The sequence below is a fragment of the Macaca fascicularis genome, chromosome 15, assembly GCF_037993035.2.
Source record: "Macaca fascicularis isolate 582-1 chromosome 15, T2T-MFA8v1.1".
NCBI classification, from domain to species: Eukaryota; Metazoa; Chordata; class Mammalia; order Primates; family Cercopithecidae; genus Macaca; species Macaca fascicularis.
This window is the reverse complement of record NC_088389.1, coordinates 114,710,649-114,734,023: the sequence shown is the minus strand read 5'-3', so window position 1 is coordinate 114,734,023 and position 23,375 is coordinate 114,710,649. Positions and strand designations below refer to the sequence as shown.

The window sequence follows — 23,375 nt, the reverse complement described above, 5'->3', positions numbered from 1 at the left end:
GAGACTCAGTCTCAAAAAAAAAAAAAGAACTGAGTTTCTAGAGTAAGACAGACTTAAATGTCATCCCCAATTCTGTTTCTTATTACTTTGTGATATCGGGCAACTTATTTTACCTCTCTGAGCCTCAGTTTGCTCATTTGTAAAACAATATACCGACCTCAGAGGATTGTAGTTAACACTAAGTGAAATAATGCATATAAAGTACCTAACCCTGGGTCTGGAACAGAATAGATTCTCAATGAGCTGTGCCTTTGTTATTCCTATAAACACCAATAGCCAGTTAACAGGAGTTGCACAGGAAAGGGAGGATGTTGTATTTGAAATTAGAACAGCTTTATCCACTAATATTAAAAGGTAAAGAAAGTGAACGGTATTTTAAAATGTAACCCTCCTTAGGAATGTTTAGTGTTTACCATTATCCCTCGCATGTGTGTAAATCTCTGCAGCACCACGTCTCTATAAGACCTGAGAAACATGATGAATGTGTGCCCTAAGAGGCTCTTCGCAAAAGAGCTCTTCATGGTCCCCAGAGTCTAAAGCAGAAATGGACATTGGCACTTGCTCATCAACTGCAGAGAAATGAGAAACCTTCTGAGAAAGTGTTTTCACTCACTGCGGCTTTCTCCTCAGTAAATAGCCCCTTCCCACAACCATTACAAACCCATACATTCTAAAATGCCTCATAAATCACTAGAAAGATCCTGACTCCAGTGTCTCCTTTCTATGGACACAGAGAAATAACAGGAATGAAAGAACCTTTAAACAAGGGTGCTCACTTGCCCCTGTTTGGTTAACACTGTCCATAAGCAAATTCTGAATCCAGGATTCGTGTATGTGTGTTTCTTTGGAAAACAGAAATGCAGAAGTTAAAATTAATTCTAAATGCTTAAAAAGCATGAGTTGAAACTGCCTAAACATTATATGCTTCTGGCATGTCACGAAAGTGATCTGGCATGACATAATTCTTAGAAAGCACTCCAAAGCAGACAGAACAGAAATGCGCTACTTGGAAAGAAGACAAAGAATTGTATTGTGAGATCAGCTCTTCTGTCAAGTGAGGAGTAGGTGGGGCGTTCATTGCGTACAAAGGATTCAGTTAGCCCTAATATTCTAGAATTCTAAGATTATTTATTCATATATATTTATATATGTGTGTACATAGATACACATGTACATATATAAATATTACTTGGTTCCAGGTGTATGATAGAATGGTGTGATGCTACTTTAAATACACCAGAATTACTATTTTTTTATTTTTATAATTTCTACTTTTATTTTAGATTCAGGGGGTATATGTGCAGGTCTGTTACCTGGGTACATTGTGTGATGCTGAGGTTTGGGATACAACTGATCCCGTCACCCAGGTACTGAGCATAGCATCTGATACTTTTTCACCCCTGCCTCCCTCCCTCTCTCCAGTGTCTATCGTTGCCATCTTTATGTCCATAAGTACCCATTGTTTAGTTCCCACTTATAAGTGAGAACATGAGCACACCAGAATTCTCTTTCCTTAGCATTAAGTTTATTCATAAACACCAACACCATTTCCTACCAAATGGAAAAAGGAAATTACTTAAAAATAAAACTACCTCCAAGAAGTATCAAAGTTTTGTTAGGTTAAAGGTTAGGCTAAAATCCTGAACATGCTGCCATTGTGGAACTTGGAAAATGTTACCAGGTTTTTAAAATTACATTTAATATGTCACGCAATTTATACAGAGTCTTGCCTTGGAAACCAGCGGGGAATAGGTTCTAGGACCTACCCCCAATACCAAAAACGGATGCTCAAGTTCCTTACATAAAATGAGAAAGTACGCACATCCTCCCGTATACTTGAAATCATCTCTAGATTACTTATATACATAATACAGTGTAATGCTATGCGAATAGTTGTTATACTATATTGGTTTTTATTTATATTATTTTTATTTTTGCATTGTCAGCTCTCCCCACTGCCCCCCGGAATATTTTCCATCAGCTGTTGGTTAAGCCAGAGATGGAGACCCACCCATGTAGAGAGCCGATTGGTACTTATATTTTGTGTGTGGAATTTGTTGTGCTTTTTTTAAAAAAAAAAAAAAAAAGGAGATATCCTTCTTGTAAAACTACACAAAAAAAGTCCAAAATTGGAAGTGTAAACGGAACAAAAAGGGGAGGAGAGCTCGGAATCCGCCTTCCAAAAAGGCGCAGTGTTTACCCATAAATTTCAGGTTGTGGCAGCTTCCTAAACAAGCCCTTTCTTCTTCCTCCCAGCCCCCTAAACACAACCCCACCCTCCATCATCGTTCAATATATAAAAGTTTGTTTTGTTTTGTTTTGTTTTTGTTTTTTCTTAACCTATGAAAGGGAACTGGCACCGCTGTCCAGGCGCCCGACTCTTCCACTTGCTCCCGCGGAATTGCGCTCAGGCCTGGCCTCTCGCAGATCGCGCTCCCTCGGCCACGAGCCCTGGGGGAAGGCGACACTTCTCCCTCCTTCTTCCCCTCCTCACTGTCCATAACATTAGAAGAAGAAAAAACAAAACCAAAGGGGGTGGGACGAGAAGCACAAGGGATCCCCTCGTGAACGGAGTCCCGGTAGCAGGTCTCTTTCTGAGCAGGGGTAAACATCCCTATGGAAAGCGCCAGCTCTGGGGGGTTTCCCACAGAAACCTGCACTCATTCCTAGGCAGAACAGGCAGCTGGACTTGGAAATGGCAGGAAAACAGAAGCTCTAACTAGTCAACTCAAGATGTCATCTTTTCCTGCGAACTGGAAACTGCACAGCACAATCCCAGTGGTTCCCACGGACAGTAGGACGCTCACAAAATGTCCTTCTCATCCTGCGTGGCTGACAGAGCCCCCTGCCTGGTGCCTGGCACGGGGGCGGGAGGAACTAAAGTGAGTATCACCAGTTTTCCAGTTCAAAGCGCCTCCCATTTAGGTTTACAGATTGTACCAGCCAAGAGACACTTTCAATTTGTCCTGTGCACTTTCTGTGCTCTGTGGTCAACCTTAACGTCGAATCAACTGCCTGCCCGTCTCCCCACCTAGCTAACATTCCGATGGGATGAGTGTGCAAAGAGGAGCTAGACAATAATTTTAATAGCTATTTTAATGTTTGTACTAACCCAAGAGAAATACAAAATAAACCTTTAATAGGGGGCGGGGGAGAGAGTTCATTCCCAAGGCTAATATTGTGCCAAAGTTCTGACCTGTACAGGTGCCTAAGCATTTGCTGCCAGAGGTACCTTCTGGGGGAAAAAAAAAAAAAATAGAAGAAAGAAGAAAGGAGGAGGAGGAGGAGAAACCTACAAAACAAATACAAGTTAGCTGTAGTCTCTCTTAGAAGATAAGTGGCACAAAAATCTTCATTTTATATTTTGCCTATTTTCCCCTGAATCCTTCTATAACCCCAAACTTCTCAGCAAACCAAACATTTGAACAAGAATATGAGAATGAGGCCGGGCGCGGTGGCTCAAGCCTGTAATCCCAGCACTTTGGGAGGCCGAGACGGGTGGATCACGAGGTCAGCAGATCGAGACCATCCTGGATAACACGGTGAAACCCCGTCTCTACTAAGAAATACAAAAAAAAAAAAAAAAAAAAAAAAAAACTAGCCGGGCGAGGTGGCGGGCGCCTGTAGTCCCAGCTACTCGGGAGGCTGAAGCCGGAGAATGGCGTGAACCCGGGAGGCGGAGCTTGCAGTGAGCTGAGATCCGGCCACTGCACTCCAGCCTGGGCTACAGAGCGAGACTCCGTCTCAAAAAAAAAAAAAAAAAAAAAAAAAAGAATATGAGAATGAACGATCATTTCTTAATGTGGGAAGCTGGTTTTATGAAAATGCACAGAACATCCTTGCCCTGGGAGATGCTTGTGTCTGAAATGTTTAGTGAGCTAACTAGATCTTTGGGCAGGCCTGACTTGGTGCAAATAAAATTTGAACTCCATGTATACACAGGCTTAAGAAGAGAATTTTAAAGAAAAAATGTACTATTGTGTTCCAGATGGATTTGGAACCTTCTTTACATTTCTGATTATCTAAACTTTGTTTTCTGGAATATGCCTGATACACGAATGGAGAAGGTTTGCAAGATTATTTCAAATGTTAGGACTGGAAGGGACCTGAGAAAATTATCCATTAAGCCAATATTCTCATCTTTGCAATCAGGGAACCAACACCCTGAGAGTTTGCTACTTGAACTAAATACATAATGTATAAACAACCCCTAAAGACAGGGAAAGCCTGGAAGCCACTCTTCAGGTCTAACTAGACAGCAGCAGCACAACCATGTAAAAATCGTGTCGGCAATCCTCCTTCCACATTGACAGGGAGAAGGCTGCCTGAGAGCCCTATGTCTAAATAAAGCATCACACTGCAGAGTCCTTCCCTGATCCTTCCTCTCTTCTTCTTGAATACTTGCCCTTCAGGCTTCTAACGAGGCCCTTCTAGGTGAGAGCAGAGGACTAAAGCACTAGGATGCTGTGGTTCAGGCAGTCTCATATGCACCATATACACAATGTCCACTTAACCCTCTTAACTTGGAAGAGGTAGGAAGCTTTGTTTGAGTGTTAATAATATATGTGGCACCAGTAATGAGAGGAGAACTGAGAATGGGTAATGAAGAGTAAACTGGAATCAAAGCAAAAGCAAGCTGTCTCTTCCTCTCTGGCAGGCATCAGCCTGCTCATGAGCAGCGCTGTTCAGGACAGAAGGGGAAGCGGGAGACACAGACCACAAAAGGGGAGGTTTCTCCAGTGGAGTTCTATTTATTTTTTTTTTTACAAAGGTTAAAGGGTTTCTTCCGAAACAGAGGCCTAGAATTTAAATCTCTACACCAAAAAAGACATGACATTATCTGAAGATATTGCCTAATAACCTATTGTGCAATCAATATTCATCTAAAAGAGGAGTTTTCTCTACAAAAGAACTAAGTACTTTTATTTTTATTTTTGAGACGGAGTCTAGCTCTGTCACCAGGATGGAGTGCAGTGGCACAATCTCATCTCACTGCAACCTGTCTCCCAGGTTCAAGCAATTCTCCTGCCTCAGCCTCCTGAGTAGCTGGGATTATAGTCATGCGCCACCACACTCAGCTAATTTTTATTTTTTTGGTAGAGACGAGTTTTCACCATGTTAGCCAGGATTATCTTGATCTCCTGACCTCGTGATCCACACACCTCGGCCTCCCAAAGTGCTGGGATTACAGGCGTGAGCCACCCCGCCCAGCCAGAACTAAGTATTTTTAATGTAGATTATTTTGGTTTAGTTAATAAGAAGAATTAGAACTCATCAAAAAATGTTGGTTTCAACAGACTTTTTGTTCATCTCTACTAAGATTCTTTGTTCAGAAATTTGGATTCCTGTTGCACCAGGAAATCTTTGGTTTTTGAGAAGCAGAACAATATTTACCTGGTTTGAAGCTGTGAGTGAGGTTTCTTTTCCTCAAATAAGACCAATGTTTCTCAGCCTGTAACACCCTAAATCTCATAAAAACTTGCCACCAGACCCCTCCTCTATTCATCCTTTCTTTTCTCTCCTTCTGGGTGGACCTGGCTGCTGGTCCTAGTTGTTTTCCTAATGAAACCAGCTCTGTTAAGGCACAGCTTAAAGGAGTCTACTTTTGTAATTTGCACTATCTCAAACTAATTACTATACTTCATCTAGAAGTGTGATTTATTCATTCACTTTTTAAAGTCATTGACTATGCTGATGAGCAAAGTGGAAATTAGTAAAATTTCCCTGTACGTCACATCGGTTCTCTGTTAATCTATGTTTTGAGAAAATTAAGAATAATAAACTTATCTAAGCACCTCAAATGTTACATCCTAGGGCAGTTACAAAGCAGAGGGATTGATCAACCATATGAATCAAAGGCAAAGATTGTGAAAAGTTCACAATTAATAATGGTTTGTTTGAGCGGAAAATCTATCTCTTTTCGAGCATTAGAGTCATTAAATTGTGCATTTCTGATTTTGCTAATAAAAATTCAATTATATTTGAAATATAGATTAATTATCCTAAAAGCATTAATCAATTTGGCAAGGACACCTCAATAATGATGCAGTCTCTGTATTGCTTCCATATTCCATCATAGTATGATGCCATCTCTTTATTGCTTCCCCCATAACCGTAATCAAGTTATTGATACAAATGATTCTTCCCTTCAGTTAATTCGAATAGAACATTTCTCTAGTACTTTCAGTTGATAGGATGGTAAATAATTTTTAGACTGAAAGTTGAAGTGGATTGATTAGAAGCAATTTTTTCTGTTTTGCACAATAAAAAGATGAACTACATGGTTCGCCAAGCCAATTTGCAGAGCAACCTCTTCTCTCTAATTGCTGCCAGACTAATGTAGTAGAAGCTGAGTCCTAGGAAGTAGAAAAATCCATTTACCCAGCCATGACATTTAAGTAGCAAACACAAGTAGTGGATTTTTCCATTATCCTTCATTTCAACCCCACTACATTCCACCTGTGACCCTTATGTGCTGAGGGCAATGTGCTTTCATACAATTTGGTAACTCTAATAAGGGTCCACTTCAAAATGTTCGAGAGCAGGCTAAAAACATTTTTTAGAAAAGCATAATTAAGTTCATAACCAATCTCACTAATTTCTGATAATGTATTGAAAAGCCAAATTATTTGATAAGTGCTCTAACAAATGTACATCTTACCGGAGGAAAAAATGCCATGTTTTCTCTATCACAAATAGCTCCCTGTTCATCACCAGTAGTCCCAGCACAGTTCCTTTACTTTCTGTCAGACTTTCAACAGCAAAAAGCAGGCGAGTTTTCTGAAAACCACAGGGGCTCCATTGCTGTATGCCTTTCCCAAAAGAAACGGGAAAGCCTCTTTAAATAAAATCCACATTGAAATGTGTATCAAAGAAGAAAAAAAAACTCTGTACTTTCATTTTTTACAAATCTCCTAAGACATTTGAGTGTCAGCCAGAGTTTCCACAGGTAAATTATCATCAAACTGAAATAGAGAAACTCCCAGGGATGTGTCTTTTCTGTGGTAGGTCACCATCCTTCCTACGGCAGTACTTGGAATGCAGTAGACGGCCCACAAATGTTTGCTGAATGCATCATTAGGGTAAGCCTGGTAAAAGTTAAAACCTTAAAAAATGCTTGTTTCTAAATAAAAACAGAGTGTTTATTTAGTAGGAATGGTGTAACATGCTACAGAGTATATAGTATATTATAGTTAAAACAATAATCAAAGATGTAGAAAGTAAAATCCATTGTTAATCTTTTTTTTCTGTTTGTTTTTCAAAATAAGGAATGGGGGGGAGCAGGGGGTCTGGTAGTACTTGAAAGGAAAAAGACAGCATGACAGTTCCCACTAGGAGAAGTCAAATTTACCCCTCAGCAATGTGGCAGGGAATGGTTTTTTGTGTGTTGTTGTTTTTGTTTGTTTTTAGATAAGGTCTCACTCTCTTGTCCATCTGGAGTACAGTGATACAATTTCAGCTCACTGCAACCTTGGCCTCCCAGGTTCAGGTGATCCTCCCACCTCAGCCTCCAGAGTAGCTGGGACTACAGGCCTGTGCCATCACATCCAGCTAGCCTATGTATATTTTGTGGAGACAGGGTTTTGCCATATTGCCCAGGCTGGTGTCTAACCCCTGAACTCAAGTGATCCTCCGACTTTGACCTCCCAAAGTGCTAGGATTACAGGTGTGAGGCATCACGCTCACCTGAAATGGTGCCTTTCAGGCTAAATAATTCCCTTTCCATCAAATTCATTTGCCTCATTCAAGTGTATTGAGACTGTACTCATGAAACCTGATGCCTATCATAATCCCAAAAAACAAAACCCTAAATATAAAGATTGAAATCCGGAAAGCCAAATTCTGGGGACAGGATTATTGCATTTTCCGTTGTATGCAGGATAGTTGCTTCATGTTAGTTTCATCACATTAGGTGAAATTATTACTTTATGTGTTAGTCTGTTCTTGCATTGCAATAAAGAAATACCTGAGGCTGGATAATTCATAAACAGAAGATATATTTAAAAAAAAAAAGAAACATGTTTGCTGAATGAAGGATGCATGTTTACAGGGTGCTTGCACTTCAAGGGTGGGGAGAAGACCAAAACAGTATTTTTTTTTTTCCTTTGAGACAGAGTGAAGTGGCACGATCTCGGGTCACTGCAACCTCTGCCTCCCAGGTTCAAGCAATTCTCCTGGCTCAGCCTCCCAAGTAGCTGAAATTACAGGCAACACGCCGCCACGCCCAGCTACTTTTTATATTTTTAGTAGACACAGCATTTCACCATGTTGACCAGGTTGGTCTCAAACTTCTGACCTCAGGTGATCTGCCCATCTCAGCCTCCCAAAGTGCTGAGATTACAGGCATGAGCCAACACGCTGGGCCCCAAACAGTATTTTTAAATGAAGCAAAGTCAGTTTTATTTCGCTTCCCCCACAAAAAAAAGAGTTACTCTTAACCTCTAAAAAAACAAAGCAGCAAAAATAATTTAAGATTTTACCTCTGATTGAAATTTCTTCAGTAATTCATCACCACCGCACCTGAAACCAATGCAACACATTCACTTCAGGGTTGAATTCACAAGCCGACGCCACAAAAAGCCTCAAGTATAGCATCTTCAGTTTCAAACAACCCTGTGCAATACCACAAAAACAGAGCACAGTCCTTGCAGAATGTGTTACCTGAAAACTAAATGTTTTACCCCTTCATTTTGTTGTTTGCTTAAATTGCTTTGATAAGAGATTTATCTGCTAGAAAACTTTCTGATATATATTGAATAGGCTGGATATTAAAACTATCAAGTTGAAGGTTAGAGAGAAAAATGCTAACCTTGCTTCTTAATGGATAGCAGTCCACCTAGTCAACAATATCCTTTAAATACAAGTATATTTAAAATTAAGTATGCCAGTCTCAGGTCGAAAGCAAGTTTAAAATCATGTAACATAAGCATTAAGCTTCTTCTCGACAAAGTAGTGATGTGAACTGACAACATTTAGATACTGTGATTGTTTCTGCAAAGTAATTTCTACAAGGAGGGAAACTGTCTTTGGTAAGATGAATACAACTCTTTTCTCAGATGAGATAATTTGTCATTAACGAGGCCTGGTTCTTTCACATTCATCTTAGTGCTGCAGGTTCTGAAAACTACTTTAAAGATGCCCAGATGTTTTTCCTAGAGATCAGACACAGCTGCATAACTTTTCATCATCAACAAAATCAGAGGCAATAGGAGGAAAGTGTTAGGAACACAGGCGTCAGAGCCACACAAGCTGGGTTCAAGGAATACTTCTACCATGGACTAGCTGTATCACTTAGGGCACGACCTCTCTGAGCCTCATCTGTAAAACAGGGAGAGCAGGGAATCCAAGGATTAAATGGGATAAAACATGTCAAGTATTTAGCATAGTAGACATATCATGAATGATTACTGTTATTATCAGACAGCAAAATTCTACTTGGGACAAAGAGCTAGAATCTTACATTTAGGCCTCAAAAGGCATAATGCTCCCAGATTGGAACCACAGCTATTGTTCCTCCTCAAAATCTTTTTCAGAATATGGCAAGATTTAAATAAATAACTAAACAGTCACCTGTTTCTGAAAATTTTTCATTGTCCTTTGGCTTCTGCCCATGTCTCAATTATTTCTAGATATTTAAGACCAAACCAAATGTAATTAGTAAAACAATCTTCACATCATATCACACATTCCAAGCTAAATGTTTTCAAATTATTCTATTTGGCCTATGCCTATTTTGCAGATAATTGAGAAATGACTGCTATAGCAGTACAGACATTCAGGATTAAAATGTGTGTACTATCCATTTAAATGAGACAATATCTACCCCTTTAAGACAAATTCACATCACCAGAAATACTCATAACTACTTTAAACCGGGTCATTCCCACTAGTAAGTTAACATAACATACCTATAAAAAGTTGCTTCTATTAAAATGTGGGGTTGTGAGGGGTTTTTTCCCAGTTTAAGATGCTATGCAACTGGAACCTTAGAGAAAAGGTAAATTTTGTATAAGAATATAAAAACAGAGAGAGAAGATGAAAAGCGTAGAGAAAAGGAACCATTCAAGATGAAGGAGAGAGAGAAAGATGAAAAGCACAGAGAAAAGGAACGGTTGAAGATGAAAGAGAGAAGGCTAGCTTATGCCTAGGCCTGATGGTGACTGTAAATTCAAGGCACCTCAGGGGTGAGGAGTAGCAGGCATCCTTTTACAACTAACTGTACCTGGCTGCTGAACAATGCTGAGTTATATCCAGGAGCTGTACATCAAAGTAAAATAAGTCCCAGACGTCCAGATCCCAGAAGGGTTGTTTCTTTCTTTTTTTTTTTTTTTCTTTTGGAGACAGAGTCTTGATCTGTCAACCCAGGCTGGAGTGCAGCAGCACAATCTCAGTTCACTGCAACCTCCGCCTCCTGGGTTCAAGTGATTCTCCTGCCTCAGCCTCCGCAGTAGCCGAGATGATAGGTGCCTGCCACTACGTCCCGCTAATTTTTGTATTTTTAGTAGAGACAGGATTTCACCATGTTGGCAAGGCTGGTCTCAAATTCCTGGCCTCAGGTGATCCACCTGCTTTGGCCTCCTAAAGTGCTGGGATTACAGGTGTGAGCCACCGCACCTGGTCAAAAAGTAGTCTTGATTATAAATTGTGCCAAGAGAATTTACATATATTCAGCCACTATAGTCTAGGGATTTACAATAAAAGATTTACTTTACAATTGAAGCTATACAATGTAAATTAAATAATGTGGCTGCACTTCACACAGAACCTTCACAGTTATTATTAAATAAGTTAAATAATAACTGTGAAGGTTCTGTGTGAAGTGCAGCCACACAAGTGTATTGTTCTTTATTGGCATACATTTCAATGGAAAAAATGTAGAAAGTGACATAGAGGATGAATGGGCGGTTCGGGTCGGGGAAGATGGACCAAACTATTTTTTCCTAATGAACATAATCAGTTTTCAGCTAGGTAAAAGAGCCCCGCAAGTGTTAAATGATTCTCACCAACCACCTGGTCATGATACTTCTAATGAGAGTGAATGGTAAAGACTCAAGGAACTGAGTCAAATTATGAAGTTTTATTAAAATGTTTCTCCACGTCTTCAATTATTTAGATCCAATCTAATCTTCCTTCAAAATTAAAGTCTGAGGCTCAAGTTAATTTATGTGGCTGAACTTTGAAAAATACATGTGCTTTCTACCTGTATGTAACATCGCTGAGAAAGGGCACGGTATGTTTCCACAGCACTTTGTTGAAACATAACAATTTTTCTAAACTTATTATAATAACGGGCAATGGAAAGAGCATTACTGGAGCGTTGTCCCTAAAAACTAACACTTAGAAATCCTCCAAATTGCCTTCTTCCCCACTCTTCTTCCTCTCCACTTCTCTAACTGCATCTTCAGCAGCTGTAGCCAAGCTCCCTTTCATTTCTCCTAAACCCCACGGCAAGTTGGACACAGAAGACAAAGACTCTAGGTCAAAGTTGGAGAGAATGACAACAGATATTCAGCTTCTTGGATAATTATTACAAATCTAATAATTATTACAGATCTAAATAATTGAAGACATGTGGAGAAACATTTTAATAAAACTTCATAATTTGACTCACAGTTCCTTGAGTCTTTACCACTCACTCTCATTAGCAGTATCATGACCAGGTGGTTGGTGAGAATCATTTAATAGCCTGAACACTTGCGGGGCTTTTTTACCTAGCTGAAATATTCCTAAATCTGGAATGTCAGGGTCCATTCAAGAAATAACCCATCTATGACAGAAAAACTATCTATCGGGTACTATGCTTATAACCTGGTTGACAAAATAATCTGTATACTAAACCCTGTGATACAGTTTACCTATGTTAACAAACCTGCACCTGTACCCCTGAACCTAAAATACAAGTTAAAAACAAAAAGAGGCTGGGCACTGTGTATTATAATACATATATATGTAATATAATAATAATACTTTTTGATAATTATGATTTTTTAAATGATGAAGCTGTTTTTAAAAAACATACCAAAAGCAAAGTCCTGGTTCACAATATAAACTTAAAAGACAAAGACTCTTACAGTCACATAGGAAAGAATGGTTAATTTTAATGAACGAAATAAACCAAGGTAGTTGAGACTGTTCAATATTTGCAATTCTATACATTTCTTAACAAATTTATTTTGGTAAATAAGTGAGCTGTGAAAGCTGCCTTGTAATGATTGAGATATTTAATTGATCCAGCTTGAACTAAGAGGACAAGGCTGAAACACTTTGCATCAAAACAGAAGCTTCACTGAAGTAACTTGATGTGCACTGAGCTTTGCCACCTGAAAAGAAGAATAAAAGAACTTTAACCTTAACTGTCTACTCCAGAAAAGCTTTCTGAATGAGGTGGGACCAACTAGGGAAATTCATGTCTAATGCTGCTGCTGCTGTTGCTAAAAAGCTTCTGTACAGCAAAGAAAACAATCCACAAAGTGAAGAGATGCCCTACAGAATGGGAGAAAATCTTTGCAAACTATGCATCTGACAAAGCATTAATAACAAGAATATAAGAGGAATACAATTTGACAGCAAAAAAAAAGAATTTGATTATAAAATAATGGGCAAGACATCTGAATAGATACTTCTCAAAAGAAGACATATAAATGGTCAACAAGTAGATGAAAAAATGTTAAACATCACAATTCATCAGAGAAATGCAAATCAAAACCACAATGAAATATTATCTCACCCGAGTTTAAATGGCTATTACCATAAAGACAGAAAATAACAAATGCTGGCGACAATGTGGAGAAAAGGAATTCCTATACACTGTTCATGGGAATGTCAATCAGTACATCAACTATGAAAACAGTTTGGAGGTTCCTCAAAAAAACTAAAAGGAGAATGCAATCCCACTGCTGGGTATATATGCAAAAGAGAGGAAATTAGTATATCAAAGAGATATCTGCACTCCCATATTTATTACAGCACGATTTACAATAGCCAAGATAATGGAATCAACCCAAGTATCCATCAACGAATGTATAAAGAAAATTAGGTACAGATACACAATGGAATATTATTCAGCCATAAAAGAAATGAAATGCCATCATTTGCAGCAAGATGAATGAAATTGGAGGATATTATGTTAAGTGAAATAAGCCAGCATAGAAGGATAAATATTGCATGTTCTCACTCATATGCGAGAGCTTAAAAAGTCAATCTCATGGTGGTGGAGATTAGAATGGTAGGTACTGGAGGCTGGAAAGGAAGGAGAAGGAAGGATGAAGAGATGTTGGTAAATGGGTACGAAAATATAGTTAGATAAAAGGAGTAAGTTCTAGTATTCAAGAGCACAGTACGGTGACTATAATTTACTATATATTTCTTCTATATTTCAAATAGCTAGAGGATAAAATTAGGAATATTCCCAACACAAAGAAATTATAAATGCTTGAGGCGATGGAGATTTCAATTACCCTTTGATCATTACACATTGTATGCATGTATCAAAATATTACATATATTCCATAAGTATATATGACCATTATGTATGAATTTTTAAAAGATACAAACAATATACAAAAACATAAAGTGAAAAGTGGCATACTCACCCTGTTCCCATCACCACTCCAACAGGTAATCATTCTTATTAATTTCTTATAATCCTTCTGGAGTTTCTTTATGCATTTAGAAACAAATATGAATATATATTTTTTATTTATTTTTCTTTTCCCACAAAAGGTTGCATAATATATAGTCTTCTGCACTTTTTTTGCTAAAGAATGCAATTATTTGTGTACAAGTTTTATTTTACCTGTTTATATCATACTCCCAATTGAGAAACCTCCATATTAGAATGTTCATTCTCAAAAAAATTAATCTACATAAATTCAGGCAATTCTCAAAATCTCAACAATAGTTTTTGTAGACTATGACCAACTGATTTTAAAATTCATCTTGCTCTCCCTTGTGTGAAAACATACTATAAAACTACGGTAATTAAAACAGTATGCTACTTACTGATAAAGAGACAAATAGACTGATGGGTAAGAACATAAAAGTCCTCCCAGCCTGGGCAACATGTTGAAACCCCATCTCTACAAAAAATACACAAAAAAATTAGCCAGGCATGGTGGTGCATGCCTATAGTCCCAGCTACTCAAGAGGCTGAGATAGCACAATGGCTTGAACCTGGGAGGCGGAGGTTGCAGTGAGCTGGGATCACGGCACTGCACTCCAGAGCAAGACTCTGTCTCAAAAATAAATAAATAAATAGAAGAAAAATTAGGCTGTTATCTAATATCAAACATAAAGAAATTATTTTATCGATGATTGTATTAAAGATGTCAGTATTATAAACATATATACAGGTATACCTCTTTTTTTTTTTTTTTTTTTTTTGAGACAGAGTCTCACTCTGTCACCCAGGCTGGTGTGCAGGGTTGCAATCATGGCTCAGTGCAGCCTCAACTTCCTAGGTTCAAGCAATCCTCCTCCTGAGTAGCTGGGACCATAGGTGTGTGCCACTGTGCCCTGCTAATTTTTTATTTTTTTGTTAAGATGGGGTCTCACTATGTTGCCAATATTGCTCTCAAACTCCTAGGATCAAGTGATCCTCCTGCACCCGCCCCATACCTCATTTTATTGCATTTCACTCTATTGCACTTTGCAGGTACTGCATTTTTTTATAAATTATAGTTTTGCAGCAACCCTTCATTAAACAAACCTATTGGCGCCATTTTTCCAACAGCATGTGCTCACTTCATGTCTCTGTGTCACATTTTGGTAATTCTCACAATATTTCAAACTTTTTTATTATTAGATCTGTTATAGTGATCTGTGGCCCATGATCTTTGCTGTTACTATTGTAATTGGTTTGGGGCACCACAAATGACACCCATATAAGACTACGAACTGTGTGTTCAGACTGCTCCACCAACCAGCCTTCTCCTCTTCTCTCTCCCTCTCTCCTTGAGCCTCCCTTTCCCCTGAGACACAATAATATTGAAATTCAGACAATTTGTAATCTTGCAATTGTCTCTAAGTTCAAGTGAAAGGAAGAGTTGCACGTCTCTCACTTGAAATCAAAAGCTAAAAATAATTAAGCTGACTGAGGTTAGCGTGTCAAAAACCAAAAGAAATTGAAAGCTAGTCTCTTGTACCAAACAGTTGCCCAAGTTGTGAATGCAAAAGAAAAGTTATTGAAGGAAATTAAAAGTGCTGTTTCAGTGATAGCACACAAATGATAGGAAAGCAAAACAGCCTTATTGCTGATATGGAGAAAGCTGTAGTGGTTTCTATAGAAAATCAAACCAGACACAATATTTCCTTAAGCCAAAGCCTAATGCAGAGAAAGGCCCTAACTCTCTTCAATACTATGAATGCTGAGAAAGGTGAGGAAGCTGCAGTAGAAAAGTAGGAATTCAGCAGATGTTGGGTTCATGAGATTTAAGGAAAGAAGCCATTTCCATAACATAAAAGTACAAGGTGGGGAGTGGGTGTAAAAAACAAAAAAGTGCAAGGTGAGGCAGCAAGTGCTGATGGAGAAGCTGCAGCAAGTTATCCAGAAGATCTAGCTAAGATCACTGATGAAGGTGGCTACACTAAACAACAGATTTTCAAAGTAGACAAAACAGTCTTCTATTGGAAGATGCGATCTAGGACTTTCATAACTAGAGAGGGGAAGTCAAGGACTGGCTTCAAAGGTTCGAAGGACAGGCTGACCCTCTTGTTAGAGAATCATGCCACCAGTGACTTAAAGTTGAAGCCAATGCTCATTTACCATCCCAAAATCCTAGGGCCCTTAAGAATTATGCTAAATTGGCCAGGCGCGGTGGCTTATGCCTGTAATCCCAGCGCTTTGGGAGGCTGAGGCGGGTGGATCACCTGGGGTTAGGAATCCAAGACCAGCCTGGCCAACGTGGTAAAACCCGTCTCTACTAAAAATACAAAAATTAGCTGGGCATGGTGGCAGGCGCCTGTAATCCCAGCTACTCAGGAAGCTGGGGCAGGAGAATCACTTGAACCCAGGAGGCGGAGGTTGCAGTGAGCCAAGATGGCACCATTGTATTCCAGCCTGGGCAACAAGTGAAACTCCGGCTCAAAAAATAAATAAATAAATAAAATAAAACAATTATGCTAGATCTGCTCTGCCTGTGCTCTATAAATGGAACAACAAAGCCCAGATGACAGCACATCTGTTGACATCATGGTTTACTAAATATTTAAAGCCCACTGTTGAGACCTGCTCCTCAGGAAAAAAAAAAAAAAAAAAAAGATTATTTTCAAAATATTTTGGCTTATTGGCAATGCACCTGGTCACCCAAGAGCTCTGATACAGATGCATAAAGAGATTAATGTTTTCATGCCTGCAAACACCACATCTATTCTGTGGCCCATGGATCAAAGAGTAATTTTTACTTTCAAGTCTTTTTAAAAAATATATTTCATAAGGCTCTAGTGGCCTTAGATAGTGATTCCTCTGATGGATCTGAGCAAAGTAAATTGAAAACTTTCTGGAAAGGATTCACCATTCTCAATGCCATTAAGAACATTCGTGATTCAAGGGAGGAGGTCAAAATATGAACATTAACAGGAGTTTGGAGAAAGTTCATTCCAACCCTCATGGATGACATTGAGGGATTCAAGGCCTCAATGTAGGAAGGAACTGCATATGTAGTAGAAACAGCAAGAGAACTAGAATTAGAAGAGGAGCCTGAAGATGTAACTAAATTGCTGAAACCTTACAATAAAACTTGAAAGGATGAAGGCTCACTTCTTTGGATAAGCAAAGAAAGTACTTTCTCGAGATGGAATGATAAAGGTGCTGTGAACATTGTTGAAATGACAACAAATAATTGAGAATATTACATAAACTTAGTTGATAAAGCAGCAGCAGGGTTTGAGAGGATTGACTCCAATTTTGAAAGAATTTCTACTGTGAGTGAAATGTTATCAAACAGAATTGCATGCTGCAGAGAAATCTTTCGTGAAAGAAAGAGCAAATTGATGCAGTAAACTTCATTGTTATTTTAAGAAGTTGCCACAGCCACCCCAACCTTCAGCAACCACTACCCTGATCTGTCAGCAGCCATCAACACTGAAGCAAGATCCTCCACCAGCAAAAAGATTACAATGCACTAAAGGCTCAAATGATTGTTCGCCTCATGCATGCATTTTTATGCAGAAGGAAACTAGGAGAATATATTTGTAAGCTTGTGGCAAGGAAGATTTTCTTAGGCCAAGTGTGAAAAAAAATGAAAGACTGGTAGACTTGCTTCCAAAAACAGAAAAATTTAACCATAAAAGACACCATAAACCAAGTTTTTAGGACAAATGAGAAACAGGGAGAAAACATTTATAACATGATGGCTTCCCTCATCACTTCTATTCAAGTCCTAGCTAGAGCAATCAGGCAAGAGAAAGAAATAAAATGCATCCAAATAGAAGAGAGGAAGTCAAACTATCTCTGTTCACAGACAACATGATTCCATACCTAGAAAACCCCCATAGTCTCTGCCCAAAAGCTCTTTCGGCTGATAAACAACTTCAGCAAAGTTGCAGGATATAAAATCAATGTATAAATATCACTAGCATTCCTGTACACCAACAAGCCAAACCAAGAGCCAAATCAGAAAGGCAATCCCATTCACAATTGCCACACACACACACACACACACACACACACACACACACACATATACATGCGCACAAAACAAGCAAACAAAAACAAACAAAAACAACCTAGGAATACAACTAACCAGAGACGTGAAAGAGCTCTACCATGAGAATTACAAAACACTGTCCAAAGAAATCAAAGACACAAAAAATGAAAAATCCCATGCTCATGGATAGGAAGAATCAATATTATTAAAATGGCTATACTGCCCAAAGCAATTTATAGATTCAGTGCTATCAAACAAGTCCATTCTTCACAGAACTATTTAAAAAAAAAAAAAAAAAAAAAAGCTATTTTAAAATTTATATGGAACCAAAAAAGAGCCCAAATAGTCAAAGCAATTCTAGGCAAAAAGAACAAAGCTGCAGGCATCACATTACCCGACTTCAAACTATGCTACAAGGCTACAGTAACCAAAACAGCATGTTACGAGTACAAAAACAGACACATAGACCAATGGAACAGAATAGAGAGCCCAGAAATAAGCCTCACATCTATAACCATCTAATCTGCAACAAAGCTGACAAAAACAAGCAATGGAGAAAAGACTCTCTATTCAAGTGGGATCTAATTAAACTTAAGAGTTTCTGCACAGCAAAAGAAACCAGCAACAAAGTAAACAACCTACAGAATGGAAGAAAATATATGCAAAGTATGCATCTGATGAAGGTCTAATACCCAGCATCTATAAGGAACTTAAACAAATTTGCAAGAGAAAAGCAATCCCATTAAAAAGTGGGCAAAGGGCATGAACAGACACTTCTCAAAAGAAGACATGCATGCAACCAACAAGGATATGAAAAAAAGCTCAATATCACTAATTACTAGAGAAATGCAAATGAAAACAACAATGAGATATCATCTCACACCAGTCAGAATGGCTATTATTAAAAAGTCACAAATAACAGATGCTGGAATTGTTCCAGAGAAAAAGGAATGCTTATACACTGTTGGTTGGAGTGTAAATTAGTTCAACCATTGTGGAAAGCAGTATGGTGATACCTCAAAGAGCTAAAAGCAGTTGATCCAGCAATCCCATTACTGGGTGTATCCCCCAGGAATATAAAGCATTCTGCCATAAAGGCACATGCATGCAAATGTTCACTGCAGCACTATTAACAAGAGCAAAGACATGGAATCAACCTAAATGCCCATCAATGACAGATTGGATAAAGAAAATATGGTACATACACACCATGGAATATTATGCATCCATAAAAAAGATAAGATCATGTCTTTTGTGGTAACATGGATGGAGCTGGAGGCTACCATCCTTCGCAAACTAACGCAGGAACAGAAAACCAAATACTGCATGTTCTCACTTATAAGTGGGAGCTAAATGATAAGAACACATGCACACAAAGAAGGAAACAACAGACACTGGGGTCTACTTGATGGGGGAGGGTGGGAAGGTAGAAGAGGAGCAGAAAAGATAACTATTTCATCACCCGGGTGATGAAATAGTATATACAACAAACTCCTGTGACACGTTTACCTATGTAACAAATTTTCACATGTACCCCCAAACCTAAAAGTTTATTAAAAATAACATGTATAGGTAATTGCTGTACAAAGGTCAGAATTCCTACCTGAGGCCCAAATTATCAGCACACGATAGTGCCCGAAACAGTCGTAAGAAGAAGCCCCATTCCCCCACTCTTTCTGCCCCAGTAGAGGTTTCCAGTTTAGGTAAATAAAGGGATTATGGAAGGTGAGGGGTAACATGTATAGCAAAAGATTATTGTTCCAAAAATAAGTGAATATTCCAGAATATAAAAGATACAAATGGCTTAGTAAATATATGAAAAATGCTCACTCTTACTCGGAATCAATGAAATGTACATTGAGAGAACAAATGAATAACACTTTCTTTACCCATCAGATTATGAAAAATTTTTAAAGGTTTAAAATAGCTGGCAATTTTGAAATGCTTCCACAAATGTTCAAAGTGGAATAAGGAATTTTGCTGCAGTATTATTTGTAATAACAAAAAGTCAAACAATATGTATGTCTGTAAAGAAAGGAATGGTTAAATAAACTTCAAATATCAATATAACAGAATCTCAAATAGCAATTTTTTGGTAGATTTAGACCCTGCTAAAATGGAAAATTCTCCAAATGTACACTTAAGTGAAAAAAGTAACTTACAGAATACTATTTACAGCATGATCATTTGTGCATATATATATATATATATATATATATATATGTGTGTGTGATTCTACATGAGCATTCAAATGTAACTGTGTAGAAAATTAAATATCTCAAAGGATACATACCAAACTGATAGATACAGTGTTTTTTTTAACCAAAGAGGGAAGTGAAATGACCTCACAGGAGGAAAGGTTAAAAAGGAGATATCTTCTTTATATTATTTACACCCTTTGACTTTTTATAAGAATGTATAAGGTATTACATGTACAAATAAAAAGTATATGTTGACATTTTTTAGAGAGTGCAAAGTAATATAACTTGCATGCATATTTTCAAAAGACAAGAGGCAGATTGGGAAAAATATCTGTAACGTAAATTAAAAACAGGATTAATACTGTTCATACACAAAGAATACCTGTACATCAATTTTAAAAAGAAGCCCCCCCCAAAAAAATTTTTTTTTAATAAAAAAAGAAAGAAAAAGAAAAATCAGTAGGTCGGGTGTGGTAGCTCATGCCTATAATCCCAGCACTTTGGGAAACTGAAGCAGGTGGAACACCTGAGGTCAGGAGTTCGAGACCAGCCTGACCAAATGGTGAGACCCTGTCTCTACTAAAAATGCAAAAAATCAGTTGGGCATGGTAGCAACTGCCTGTAATCCCAGCTACTCAGGAGGATGAGGCAGGAGAATCACTTGAACCCAGGAGGCAGAGGTTGCAGTGAGCTGAGATCGCGCCACTGCACTCTAGCCTGGACAACAAGAGTAAAACTCCGTCTCAAAAAAAAGGAAGGAAGGAAGGGAGGGAGGGAGAATTAGTAATAGAGTGGCACAGAAAAACTCACAAGAGAATAACTATAACCAAAAAGGGGCAGGGAAATGGGAAAAAAAGAATCACTATAAATGGCAAATAAGTGTAGTATACGAAAAAAAAAAAAGTATTATGAGTGATAAGAAAAAAGACTTCTAGGGTTAAGTCTTCCCAGACCAAATTATCCAAGTGCCTAAATGAAGTTTAAAAGGATGAGAAGCCACCAAACATCCCATAGGAGCAAAGGACAAATCAGGACCATCAGGAAATGTTTAAAAAACTGATCTTCCAAGAAATTAGGATTTATGGAGAAGAGGTGAGAAGCAGCAGTCAGGAGCAGCTTCAGAAAGATGTCAGAGAGAGCAGGGGTAAACGAGATAAACTCTTCTGTGTGTTAGCTATGTTCCTGGCTCCATTTTGTTGATTCTATTCTTGTTTTCCTTTCTTATTTCACTCCAGTTTTCATAGGCCATTTTGTTGTATTTTATTCATCTTGTAAACTGCCTTTCACGTCTGGAACATTTTTGAGAACAGATCATCAAATGAATGGATGATTTATTCATCAAATGGTCAAATGAATGAATGGTTGAATATATTGTGACTGTTTTCAAAAAAAGAAAGGTTCTTGAAGTAATCTAGAAGGATGAGAATACCAGACATTCTGAGTAAAATCTACTTTAGAATCACCGCACAATAACCTAGGCCTCAGATTCCCAGAGAAGGGGATGTATGAGGATTAAGTGTTACACCAAGCACTTAAAGGAGTGTTGGTCCTATGTCAGCAGAACTCATAGCACTGTTAAAATACATAGTAAGCCAAAATATTACTATAAGGGAGGTTTTATTATTTATTTTATAAGGATAGGCTACCTGCTATAGCAAATGAAAAAAAAAATGTATAACGGCCCAGATTCAATAGAAGTTTATTTCTTGTTCATGGAAACGGTGCTGAGCAAGTGAATAAGTTGGCAGAATAGTCATTCCAGGAACTTAAGCTGGTAGGGTCATAACATCTTCAACAAGTGGCTTCCAAGGTTGCCCTGGGAATCACATCATTCCAACCAGCCAGAAGGAGAAAAAAGCAAGGTACATGTGGGAGGTTTTTATGAACCAAGCTGGAGGTGGTACGTATCAATTTTGAATAAAACTCGGGCATGTGACCAAACCTAACTGTACAAAGGGTACATAGTCTAGCCCAGAATGAAGAGCAGAACAAGGATTTGGGTGAGTCCCTAGTCTTTCCTGCCACAGACCTAAAGTGAGACTTAAATAAGGGACCTCAATAAATTCTAAGCTCCATCCTGTGATTCTCCTTCTCAGGAACCTGGGGAAATGTACCAAACACCCGTTCAAGGATTACTTTGCTGGCTGGGCACGGTGACACACACCTGTAACCCCAGAACTTTGGGAGGCCGAGGCAGGCGGATCACCTGAGATTGGGAGTTCAAGACCAGCCTGGTCGATATGGTGAAACCTTGTCTCTACTAAAAATACAAAAAAAATTAGCCGGGCGTGGTAGCACATGCCTGTAATCCCAGCTACTCAGGAGGCTGAGGCAGGAGAATCGTTTGAAAAAGGGAGGTGGAGGTTGCAGGGAGCCATGATCGCGCCACTGTACTCCAGCCTGAGCAACAAAGTAAGATTCTGTCTCACAAAAAAAAAAAAAAAAAATTACTTTGGTAATAAATTCCAGATGAGAATTCCATCTCCCAAAACTCCACTATTAGAGGCTTTTTCAGAGAAGTCTCCTATTCCAATATAGGAGGAGGAAAGGGAGAAAAAAAAGCTCACCTCCGCAGTGTATTTTAAGAGGGTCACTGCGGTCTTCATGGGAAATGAGAGATGAAAGGTTGACTGTGCTTGTAAATAGGGAAGATTTTTCTGTGCGGCCTTGTGCATTGATGGAGAGAATGTCACGCTGATGTCAATCTTTTTTAAGCCACTGATCAATCCTTTGCAGAGGCACATTTTTTAAAAATATTGCTTCTATTGTTCACTTATGCCTTGCTCTGGTAAGGCTATTTCCACTCTGAGTAGGAGATAAAAGAACAGCTGCACCACATCTCTTAACCATGAACCTTACCAGGCACCCAGTTTGCTAAAAAGAAAAAATCAATTTTTAGTTTTACAAGATAGAAATAAAGCCCATTTAAAAGAAAATGTTTAGAATGTCTATTTAAATGCAAATTGAACAACAGCATTTACATGTGTCAATTAAAGTCCCTCTAAGAATTTTCTTAAAATATTAGCATTTGCTCATGTGAACTTTTTATTTTAAAGAAAGAGACTCACAATTAAAAACTGTTCTGAATGTCATGGTAGTTGCTATAAAAAGGTATCTCATTATTAGCTCTGGTAACATTTGACTTGAGGGACTAATTTATTTTCAGCATGAAAAACATGATGACTTCTTTACCCATCCAAGAAAGGTCAAGACTTTCAACTCAATGTGACCTCCCATGATTTTATCCCTGCCTCCACCCACCCTAGACAGAAGAGCCAAGGTAAGCAGTGATTGCCTGCTACCCACAACGCAATCTAAGAATATTAAAGAACTAACATTTGCTGAGGACCTACAGCAATGCCAATCATTTTCTTCTTCGGATTATGTCTGTTAGCTTTCACAGTTACCCTACAGAGAGGGAAATGGGTAAACATTATTATTCTATTTTACAGATGAGGGAACAGGCTCAAAAGAATACCAATTTACCCTCAGTCTTACAATGAGTAAATTGTAAGTTCACAATTCAAAG

General features: G+C 38.4%; 1 protein-coding gene across 1 annotated transcript in view; it reads right to left on the bottom strand.

Annotated features, from left to right (window-relative positions):
* The window catches only part of RMI1 (RecQ mediated genome instability 1), a 640,651-nt gene that overhangs the window by 510,934 nt on the left and 106,342 nt on the right, over positions 1–23,375 (bottom strand). The window contains exon 6 of the mRNA XM_065530754.1: positions 8,481–8,520. The gene's annotated coding sequence lies outside the window, so the exon portion shown is untranslated. The remainder of the gene's footprint in view (positions 1–8,480; positions 8,521–23,375) is intronic.